Genomic DNA, 12,884 nt, shown 5'->3' on the forward strand with positions numbered 1-12,884 from the left:
GTGTTGTGGAATAAGGATCTGGATGAAGCCAATCTGGGAGCATCCAATGCCGGTCATCGACGTTCGACTGCCCCCTAGTTTGGCGTCTACAGCCCTGGACCGGACTGGCTGCTACTTTCACATCGTTGAGGAAGCGCTTGGAGTTGCACGGTGTCGCCGAATCCCACACAGGGACGAGCCATTAGTTGGCCGTATTCAGCTGGATAGCACAGCTTTGTGGGACGGCCATTCTGCAAGAAAGTATTCGAACTCCCCAGGTCTTCCTGTGCAGCCGCTGTGTTTGTAAATGCAAATCAGCTTTTACCAACGAAGCAGTGAACTTCAGAACCAGGTCTCTGACATACTTGGTACACTGAGGGTTCAGTTGAAGTCTGTTCCTTTCCAGGGTATGAAACACTGGGTTCTACATTGTGTGACGATTTTGACCTCAGACACTACAGCTGCAGTTGTGTCCTGTTCCTTTCCCCATCCATTCAGACAAGTTCATCAAGCACGTATGAAAATCAGTGGGAAAGGGGCAGAGACTGTGCAGTGAGTGCTTTTAAGCAGCTGTTTCGAAATTAACTAATCCATCCGTGAGAAATATTATCCCTGGCAATGAGCTGCATGAGATTCTCATTAAAGACGAATTGGCAGGATCGTTCAAAACATTCATCCCCCTAATATTCATCACACGACTTATTTATCTAAGTAACTTTCTTAATCGTTCTCTACTTAATGATTTCGCTGCTGATACTGAATCGCAGAAACGGAGTTTGAAACTCTGTCACATGGGGATTCAAGTGAGAACTTCAAAAGAACAGTGATGCTGCTGTTGAATCAGCCAGCTGTCATGACTCGTGGACCTTATAAGTTAGTTATGATCTAAGCTTTCTCTTCCAATTAAAAGGAGGAAAATAATGTCCTGGAATGGAGGACGGCGTGAAGTTGAATTGAACTCTTCCAGGAGTCAGGACATTGTTATCTGGTTGAGATGGATATCTGGGGCCGAGGTTCAACCCTACTAAAATTCAGTGGTGAGCTTTAACACCTCGACACAAAGGAAGAAGTAACATGTGCTTTGATGAGTACAGACTTAAAATCTCAGAATCAGTCAGAACTAAGTGTCAGGGGAAAGAAGAAACACGGCAGGTGCTGCTATGCCATGCAGAAAAAAAGGACTGCTTTTCAGGTAATGACCAAGCCGATAGCTCGTTAGATCCACGGACTGGTAAGAGTTAAAAATATTGGAACCACCAGAGGGAATCTTCAATGGGAATTTCAGTCGATTATGTTCAAAGCCTTGAATGGTATAAACTGTTTCACCTGGGTGAAGAAGGGAAAATGGTACCTGTTAGAGCCGGAATGCGCCAGACGTTAAGGTTAGGGCGACACAACTACCAATAGTGTCTATAATGTATAAACTCGGAGTGAGTTTTTCGTTTTAGTTATGAAGATAAAGCGGGATATAATCCCTGTAATTTAATGTATTGGTTGGCTGTTCATCTATGTTTAGTCTTGGTTGATTTCAGTGAACTTGGCACAGCAGAAGTCTTAAAAGTAGAAAACTCGTTTTGCCTAATTTTGCAAGTCATTTGGACTTCATATCTCTTTCTAAACGTTAGCAGATTTTGTGCAACAAAACACACAGACATATGGTCAACAAATGGAGATAAATTGAGGATATATTAATTCCCCAATTGATCTGTTCTGCTGGTCAGGGCAATGATAAATGATGCAGCCCACACTTCCTGGATCCTAATTCAAACAATAAAGAGCACTGACTATGTTGTTCCAACAGTGCAAGGGACCATGCCAGAACTGGCAGGTGCCAAAGCTTTCAGCAGCTTGATACCAGATATGGCGACTAGAACCTGAAACTTGATGAGGAATCTTCACTCCTGAGATCATTTAACACACCCTTTGGGCGCTTCAAATTACGTCATCAATTATTTGCCCTTAAAGTGAGCATAGATGTGTTGGGCAGAAATCAGATTTGAACAGGGGATGCAACATAGCAGTCAGCATAACTGATACCCAGCTTTATGTATGAATCATAGAAAGGTTTCAGTACAGAAGGAGGGCATTCAGCACTTCCAGCCAGTGAACGTACGCTGCAGGAGCAATCTGACTACTGCCACTTGTCCACGCTTTCTCCGAAACCCAGAAAATATTTTCTCTTCCGCTTCCAGTCCCATTTCCTCTCAGAAACCATGATTGAACTTAGCTCCACCTCTTTCTCGGACAGAACATTCAAGACCCCATTTTATCCCGTTGTTAAAGGCGTTTTCCCCATGTCATCTTTGCTTCTTTGGCAAACAAATTAACCTAATGCCATCTGATTTTCGTCCCATCTGCCAACGTGAAGAATAACTATCTACTCTGTCTCGATCAATCATGATTCACGTCACATCTACCTAGTCTCGCAAGCTTATCTTCTCAAGGAACGACGCCAGCTCCTCCAATCTATTCACTTAACGTTGGCCCTCATCGCGGAATCCATTCTCTTCTAATCTCCTCTACTCACTTTGGTCCCCTGACATAACGAGGGTAATGCTTGCACTGCAGCCAGTTCAGAGATGCTGATTCCAGTGATGAAGGTGTTGTCTCAGGAACAAATTGTCAGCCCTTTGAACTGGTGTATATTGGAGTTCAGAGTCGCCTTGGAACAGATATAATTCCGAGAGGCTTTGACCGGGTGGCTGCTGAGAGGATGTCTCCCTTTGTGCCGGAATCAGAACTAGTGGCACAATTTATCAATATGAGTCAGACATTTAAAACGGAGATGATGAGGAATTCCTTGTTTCCCTGTTTCATTAATTTCCTTCCCCAGTGAGCAGTGGAATCCGGGTCATTGATTATATTCAAAGCTGAGCTTGGCAGAGCTTTCATCGACGAGGGAACGGGGTAGCAATGGGTGGGGGGTGGGGTGCAGATATGGAAATGGAGCAAAGGTTTGGAGTTAAGGGCACAATCTGATCAGCGATGACCTTATAAAATGGCGGAGATGGCTCGAAGACCCTCGTATCCTTCCGCTGCTCCTATTTCTATAGCCCTTAATCGCTTTTGATATCTGGAATCTTTCAACAGGAAACGACTAAAACTATCTCCCACCACAGTTGATGTGATAAGGGTGGATATAGTGTGATAAGGGGGAATGGAGAGTAAATCTGTTGTGCAGCGTGAATGGTTCTTTTTGTTGTTGAATTTAGAAGCTGAAGTTCATATTTGAAGACATTTCCTCCTGCCTCTGCCAACTGAACTGGTCTTTGGGAATAGGGAGACTGCGCTTGCTGTCATTTCACTTCCTAACCGCTATGTGCCGCTCTAAACTTCCCCTGGCCCTCCTGTTTGTCTCTGGTCCTCCTAGTGTTAACTCTTGCCCACCCGCTTCATCGACCGCTGCCCTTCGTCGAACCCCAGCCACAGGTCTGTAGCGATGGCCTCCTGGCTTCAGTGTCTTATTGCAGGCATTTATTTTAAATCGACAAAGGGGTAGGAAGAATCGACTCTTCAGAATGGAGAAGGAACTGGAACTCTGTCCCGTCGAGGAGCTAAATAATAATAATAATAGTGATAATAATTAAATGAAAAATGAGAAGCAGCAATATTGTTGCGCATGTGCAGTCGGTTCAGTCTCCCAGAGTGCAGTGCGGCCCTGCTCACTGATACAAGGCTTTCCCATCCGCGGGTGATTGTGGGAACAGCACCCGCCATTGCACTATCTCTAATTAGGACAAACAGAAATCCTTAAGGTGAGTAATGAATTAAGTAATTGGGACAATGAGGTGGCCATTTCGCGCATTGCAGTCTGTCCGGCATCCAATAAGATCATGGTTGAATTTCTACCTGAAAACACTCATCTTCACACACATACGCACACAAAAATAGACTCACTCCCACACGCTCGGGATATTAACATGCATAAAACACACACAAACAGAAAACACATCCACATAAAACACACACACACATAGACAAATACAGGGTAAGATTGAGCAAGTGTGTATCTGTGTGCGTGTGATAGTGCGTTGCGAATATATTACCTTTTACCTGGGAGCCTGTGTGTGTGACAGAGAGCTTGCGAGGGAGAGCTTGTGAGTCAGTTTGAGTATGAATTTGTGTATTTGTGATTCATAAAGTATGTGTTTATGTGCGTGTATGAGTGCGTTAATAGTGTGTGAGTAAGAGTGTGTCATTTTGAGATTGTGAAAGTGAGTTTGTAATTGTGTGGAAGAGTGCGTGATTGTGCAAATGCGTTACTGTGTATGGTGGGGCAGAAGGGTGTGTGACATTTAGAGTAGTTAAGAGAATTTGTAATTGTGCGTGTTGGTGAGAGTATTAGAGAGGGAGAATGTTTTTGAATGTGTTTGCGATTGCTTGTTGATGCACATGAGTGCTTCACTGCAAGAGTTTGTGAGTGAGAGTGATATGTGAGTGCGTACAAGTGTGAGAGCTGAGAGGTATTTGCAAGGGTGTGTAAGTATGTGAATCTGTGTGTGTGCCTGCTTGTGAGTGATAGAGAGTGAAAGTGTTAATGTGTATGAGACATTGAGTCTATGATATTGTGCTGTGTGACAGAATCTGTGTGTGTGTGCATGTTGGATTGTGTCTGCGTGCATGTGAGTCTGAGTCTGTGTGAGTGAAAGTGTGTGTGTGAGAGTGAAAGAGAATGTGTGGCATTGTGACAATGTGATTTTGAATGAGTATTTGATTCTGGGAGTGTGCGCGTTTGACACAGTGAGTGTGTGCTTGAGATTAATGTGTGAGTGCTTCTGTGAATGTGTGTAGGGTTTGAGTGAATGCCTGCGTCTGTGATAGAGAAAATGTGGAATACAGAGTGTCTGTGAGTGTCTGCCTGTGTGAGTGTGAGCATTTTGTGTGTGTGTGAGTGAGAGAGAGAGAGAGACAGAGAGAGATAGAGAGAGAGAGATCAGGACAGTGTGGGATTGTGTGAGCATGAGATTTCGTGAAAATGTGTAAGAGAGATTGTGTGTGTGAGTGTGATTGTGGGGAAAAGGTTGAGTGTACGTCAGCCTATGTGAGTGTGTGTGTGTGTGTGTGTTTGAGACACAGAATGCGTGACATTTTTACAGTGTCAGATTGCGTGAGCTCCGCATTTGATTGCGTGATTGAAAATGTGTCTGTCAGTGGGTGTGTGTGAGTGTAAGTGTATGAGGGCCAGTGTGAGTGTATGATACTGTGACTGAGTGCAGGCGAGATAGTACATATGTTTGAGAAAGTGTGTTTGACAATTTATTAGTGTGAGATCGAGTGAACATCTATGGCTGTGTGTTATTGTGTGCGTGTTTGTGTATGTGTGTGTGTGTGTGTGTGTTTGTGTGTGTAATTGAGTGAGTATGTGTTTGTGTATCTGTGTGTGTGGGTTTGAGAGAGAAGCCGGGATTTTCCACGCCGGGCTTGAATGTTCTCATTCCTTTACCTATTTTTTGTTCATGAGCACACTCCTTATATTCAGGGGGACAGCCCAGGCTGGGTCTGAGACACCCAGAAGCTTTTGCACACAGGGAGGAATCAGCCTTTGCCCGAGTGCTTGTGAGCCTCGTGTGAGAAGCCTTCTCTCGACGCTTGTCGTTTGCCCTTCACACACGCCCTGACTGCAAAGCTTTGCTTTAGCCAAACGACATGCTCGGGGTCCACTTTAGATGTATATCGCTGGAGAGTTCACATCAGCGATGTGACTGTTGCTGCAGAGCTCACCTCAGCGATGTGACTGCTGCTAGAAAGCTCATCCGAGCGATGCAACTACTGCTGGAGAGAACACCCGAGCTATGTAACTACTGCTGGAGAGACCACCCGAGCGATGGAACTACTGCTGGAGAGAACACCCGAGCGATGTAACTACTGCTGGAGAGACCACCCGAGCGATGGGACTACTGCTGGAGAGACCATCCTAGCTATGTAACTACTGCTGGAGAGAACACCCGAGCTATGTAACTACTGCTGGTGAGACCACCCTAGCTATGTAACTACTGCTGGAGAGACCACCCTAGCTATGTAACTACTGCTGGAGAGAACACCCGAGCTATATAACTACTGCTGGAGAGACCATCGCAGTGAAGTAACAACTGCTGCAGAGACCACCCGAGTGATGTGGCTGCTGCTGGAGAGACCAAACGATCGATGCGACAGCTGTTGGAGGGTCCATTTGAGCGATGGCTGATATAATCGGCAGCATATAGCGCTCAGGAAACCACCATTCCCAAAGTTCTCAATCGTTCCCAATGTCCATGAGCTTTTCCAGGCCACGATCCTGTTTAGTCCTGAAAAGTTGGTCCGTGTATATTCCGGCCGGCGAGATTTCACGATTTCAAGCGTGTGGTGCGGGCAGTCGGTGGCTGGGAGGGAGATAATTTGTCAGAATCGGTTGAAACTGGCATTTTTACGCTACAAATATGGACTTTTCATTCTAACATGCGAAATACATTCTTATCTATATAGTTACAAAGTTACTAGTCGGAAAGAGTTCATGTATTTGTGCAGGTGTAACAATGATTAATTTTAAAAATGCCGTAAAGCCCCATTGATAAATATTAAAGTCATACAAAATGAAGGATTCCATTCAGATCCCCTTGCTGCTGTCCACACAATTATTTCCTCTAGCTTAAATGTGTCCCATGTTGAATGATTAACTTGCAAACTACGTGTATATATCCAGCAGTCTGCTGGTCCCAGCTGCACGGCTGCATCACTTGTGGTCGGGTCGAGTTGCTCACGGATTCCTTCTCTCTTTGGCACAAGATCAATATCTACATTTTTGGATATGAAAGTTTTGAAATCCAAGAATTGGAATTGTTTACAAGCTTTGACAGGAATATATCTTTGTAAGAATGACAGACGATCACAAACACTTACTTGAGAAATTCTGCTCAGTTCTCCAGGACTGAGTTCCATGAATTTGGTTTTGAATTTGAATTTCCATGTGTTTTCAGCAAGTACAGCGATCTGCCCTCAGCATTATGTACATCCAAAGTGATACATTTGGTAGGTTATTAGTTGAGGACGTCATCGATGATTTTGCTTTCCAAACATCACGAAAGAAAACGTTTCAATGTTTTCGAATCATATGATGTGCAAACAGATTTGCTGCAGTTTGTATTACTGCTTCCTCTTAATAAGCTGCTGATTGGTCTAACAGCTTTTCTCTTTCTGTCGTCAAAAGTTTTCATTTTTACCAATTAATAAATCGTGATCGTATTTTTATTTGAAATTATTATCTAATGCAAACAGTTATTTTGTAAGACGTATTTTAGTTCCAATGTAATGTGATGTTTGTGCCTTTACTGTTGTAAATTTGCGTAGATAAAATTTGCAGTCCGCTTTCTGGGAGCATTAGAATGGAAACCTTCTACGGAATGGGCCGTTTTAAACATGACATACCTCAGCGTCACAGAATGTCTTAATCCAGTCCTGTAACTGACATTCATAAGAGACGTCTTTAACTACTGAAGAGCTGGCTATTTCCTTGTATTTCTATTCAAAACTTACTGACTTTATATTTCATGTCATTGATCTTATTTCAGAGCTGGAAAACGTTAGGCAATTAAGAGGTTTATGATAGGGTGAAGACGGGATTAAATGGACACAAAGAATGTCTGTGATAAAATGGACAAAGGAGATTGGAAACTGTGCAAAACTTTAGTTTTCCAAACAATGATATACTTTATTCATCAAACATGTTAAGGTGCAGTACATGACTGTTCCATAATGGCAAAATAATGCGGATGCTGAAAATCTGAAGCAAAAAAATATATATGTTGGAAACTCAGCAGTTCTGACAACATCTGTGGTGAGAAAGACAATATTAGTGCATCGACTCTGCAAGACTACTCTTGGGAGCTCTGAAGAAGAGTCATACGGTCAAGAGTCAAACTTTAACTCAATCTTTCTCTCCACACATTCTGTCAGACCTGTTGAGTTTTCCAGCATTTATTTGTTTTTTTTTTACATGAATGTACAAACTTTGACTAATCGTGTATTAACGTTCAATCAATTTTGATGCAACATGTGTTACTCTGATAATTTTAAACACACTTACAAACTGCTGAGGCTTATAATTCTCGTTTCATAACAAGGACTGCATTGTACTTTTTTTACAAAGAGATCAGATTTACGGCAGAACATTAACAAGGCATTTCCTAAATTAAAAATATAGTGTGTACTGGAACAACAATCTCTCTCTCTCACTCTCACTCTTTCTCTCTCTCTCTCCCACACACACACAGGAAGACGAACTGGCTGACAGACACAGGGACCTACAAAAAACAGTCTCACCTTCAGTGCTCTCCCACTGTAGAATGCTGTCATGTTCACATGGCACAAAGACACATTGCGTAAACGCACACACACACACAGATCGAAAGACAGAGAGATATACACTATCTCTCACTGACACAAACACACACACATAAAGAGTCATAAACGTTTTGGCAGACAGATACATAAATAGATGCGTGCGATCCGATAGGCACGCACAAACATACACAAACACATACACACAGGCACACAAAGATCATTCATGCAGACAGCCACACACACAGGCGGATATATACTCAAATACGCACCCACGCACATGTACGCACGCACGTACACATAGATGGACAGGTACTCAGACAGACAAAGATGCACTCAGCCACAGACATACGCACAAACACACAAACACACATACACATTGTCACACACATTCGCACACATAGACGGACAGAAACATAAATAGACATATTTACTCACACACTCAACTACACACACGCACACACAACCTCACCTTCAGCAATCTCCCTTGGCTGGATTTTATCGTGACCGCGGGCGCAAAAACACACACACACCGAAACACACACAAATACACACACATACCCACACACACACACACACATGCAGACACACACACACACAAACACACACACACACACAAACACAATCACACACACACAAACACTAACACACACACATAAACACACTCATAAACACACACACAAACACACACAAACACACACACAAACACACACACACACACACAAACACACACACATACCCACACGCGCACACACACACACGTAAACACACACACAAAAAGACACACACACAAACACAATCACACACACACACACACACACAAACACTAACAAACACACACAAACACACACACAAACACACACACACAAACACACACAAACACACACACACAAACACACACACACACAACAAACACACACACAAACACAAACACAAACACACACACACACACACAAACACATACAAACAAATAGATGCTAATTAATTAAGATAAATTATATACTCCAGCATGAATTGACATTTGGTTGCTAAATTGGGCAAATAGATGCAAAATGCTTCATTTTTGTAGCAAGAACATGAGCGACAGCACAAAATGAAGGATACATCTCTGAAGGGGGTATGAACAGAGGGACAAGCCATTGAAGGTGGCAGTATATTTTGAGTAACTGAAGCAAGGCTGTATTTATTGTAAAATAGAGTGTAAGTGCAAGGAAGTTAGTTGAACTTGTATAAATCACTAGTTTGAACTCTAGTTAAAGTATTACGTCGAGCTCTGGGCAAGTAATGTGACGTTACTGTATAGAGGACAGATAAGATTCACGAGAATGTTTCCAAGTTTGTGCTTGGAGAAGTTACAGGGATTGGTGTTGGGTAACTTGCTGTTTGTTGTATATATAAATAATTTAGAATTGAATGTTGGATGGTTGATCATTAAGTTCACGAATGACATGAATATTGGTGGAGTGGTAAGTAGTGCACAGGATAGCCCCAGATTAAAGGAGGATATAGACGCACTGGTCAGATGGGCTGATCATTGGCAAATGGAATTTAATCCAGATAAGTGTGAAGTGATTGACTTGTGCAGGACAAGCAAGGCATGGGAGTTCATGATGAATTGTACCTGGGAAGTGCCGAGGATCAGAGGGACCTGGGTGTGCATATCCTCCGGTCCCTTAAGGTAGTGGAATATGTAGATAAGCCGATTAAGAAGACATATGGGATTACTGCCGATATTAGATGAGGCATATAGTATAAGAGCAGGGAGGTAATGCTTGAACTATATAAAACACTGGTCAGGCCACAGCTACAGTATTGCGTGCAGGTCTGGAATTTGCATTATGGGAAGGATGTGTTCCACTAGAGAGAGTGCAGAGGAGATTTACCAGGATGTTGCCCGGACTGGAGAGCTTTAGTTATGAAGTGAGTTTATATAGACTGAGTTTTGTTTCCCTGGAGGACAGCAGATTGAAGGGGGGGATGATGGAGTTTATAGAATTATAATGTGCATAGATGGGGTAGTTAGGAAGGAGCTAATCCACTAGGTGTAGGGATCCATACCCAGTGGGCACAGATTTCAGGTAAGGGCCAGTAGATTTAATGGGGAGGTGAGGAACAATTTTTTCACCCAGAGGGTGATGGGCATCTGGAACTCACTGCCTGAAAGGGAGGTTGAATCAGAAAACCTCATAACATGTAAGATACGTTTGGATGTGCACTTGTGATACCAAGGCACACAAGACTATGGTCCTGTTGCTGGACAATGTGTTTTGGATATATAAGTACTCCCTCATTGGCGGATGCGCCTGTTTGTCAGCGGCCGCAACTCTCCATTTGGCTGAGACGTCTGACAGTCAGGTTTTTTTTCTTCATTATATGAATAATTGATGTAACCGGATATTTCACCATTTTCGTCATCTGCTCTCGGAACTTGGACTGAGTCACAGCGTAAATAAATGTGTTTGTGCAGCAACTTAACCTCTGCAGCATATATCCGACTTGTTGTAATACATATTCGGGATAGGTGAGGTAAATTAAGCCTTTCACTTCAGCATAGAAGAATTTTATAACAGATACCGACCAGAGGAGGATGAAGGTGCTGGATATGGTGAAGAGTAAAATCATAGACTTCTTCCTGCTCTCCATCTCTGGGTCACTACGATTCTCTCTCTTACTCTGAGCCATCAGTCCCTTCCGGACTCGACTGGTCACTAAAATGTGTCTGACTGTCAGAGCATTAATCAGCAGAATTAAACCCAATGGGAGCAAAGGGTTTAAAACTTTATCAAACCAGTTAAATCCAACCCATCCGGGATCAGTAAAAAAACTTCGCTTTGTCCAACAGTGCCATGGTACATTGTTGATTATGACCTTAGGTTCCTGTGTAAAGTACCAGGAGATGTTTTTTAAACAGAGCAGGGTGCCGGTTGTCACTAGAACCATAGCCGCAGTTTTCCCGGTGCAATATCTTGTTTTCAGCTTCTGGCAACGAATGGCCACAAATCGATCAAAGGAGAAAGTGACCGTGAACCAGACAGAACAGTCCGTGGCTGCAGCCTGCAGGACACTGCGAACGCTGCACACAGGAGTGAGGACAAGGAAAGACAAAGGGAAATAATACCCATTTATCTTGTTCAGTATGACGTTTGTGATAATGACCAGTAGATCCGCCATTGCCATCACCACCAGGTAGCGAGTGGTGCAGGTGGTGAGGCCGCACTTTCCCGGGACAGGATCACAATTCCTAATAAATTAGCTGTCAGAGAGAGGGGAGAAGGACTTCGAAATTATTGATTAAACATTCTCTGTTTCTGACCTTCACAAGGAGGACAGGAATTCGGCACCAAAACAGAGTTTGGTCACAGGAGGAGAGGCAGGCGACTGGCTGGTGAGTATTTCAGCTTTTAGCTTTGTTTTTAGATTGAAACTAGCAGCTGAGTAGCAATCACTTGTTGATTATTATTATATTTAGTAATTTAAGGATAGGGGGAAATTAAACATACAAGAAATGTGAAACAACAAAAAAGAGCCAGACGTGAGCGGGTGTTTAAAGAGCAGGAGTTTACCTGTGAGGGAGCAGAGCGGCTGTATAAAGTGCCAGAGTGGAACGATTGTACATAGAATAGGAGTTTATCTGTGAGGGACTGGAGCGCCAGTATAAAGAGCGAGAGTGGAGCGGGTGCATTTAGAACATGAGTTTACCTGTGAGGGAGCAGTGTGGCTGTATAAAGTGTGTAGCGGAGTGCCCCTTTGAGGGAGCAGAGCGGCTATAAAAAGAGCGATAGTGGAGTTTACCTGTGAGGGAGCAGAGCAGCTGTATAAAGAGCGATAGCGGAGTTTACCTGTGAGGGAGCGGAGCGGCGGTTCAAGAGCGATGCAGAGTTTAAAGAAAGGAGTCATGACAGGACAAGGGAGAGAGCTGGATTGTAGTTAGTGAATAAGGTGCTTTCTTTTTTCTCCACTTTAAAATTACATTACAGTAGGTAACAGTTACCGCATTTCAGTTTGTTTTGTCAGAAAAAAAGCTCAATCGTGTTTTACTTGGATTAAATTTAGGGAAACAGTGTTTTTAAATAAAAATCAAACAAAACATATGGCAATGGGACTCAGTCACGTGATTTGCATGAGGATTCTTCGACACGCATTGCAATGTGAATGAACACATGTGCACGAAGTGCCACTAGATTCACCAGCTTGAGCAATGGGTTTCAGAGCATTAGCGTCAGCTGGAGACACAGCGGTGCATCTGCGAGACTGAGAGTTAGGTGGATAGAAAAGTTTTAGGTGTTTTCACTCAGCAGCTTGAGGAAGTGCGGGAATGGGTGACCACCAGTCAGAAGAAGGGAGGAAGGCATGTAATGAGGAAAGCCACAGGCATGTAATGAGGAAAGCACCACGCAGGTAATGAGGTAACCCGGTTTTTCTGTGTTGGAAAAGAGTAAGGGTGAATGATGCTCTGGAGAGTGCAACCAGAGTCACATTCCAGGCACTCTGGGTGTCTCAGCTGCACAAGTGGGGAGGGGTAAGAGTGCAAGTGCAATAGTGGTAGGAGACTAAATAGTGAGGGGTGCAGACAGGAGCTTCTGCAGCCATAG

The sequence above is a fragment of the Cetorhinus maximus genome, chromosome 37 (genome assembly GCF_964194155.1).
Source record: "Cetorhinus maximus chromosome 37, sCetMax3.hap1.1, whole genome shotgun sequence".
Taxonomy (NCBI): Eukaryota; Metazoa; Chordata; class Chondrichthyes; order Lamniformes; family Cetorhinidae; genus Cetorhinus; species Cetorhinus maximus.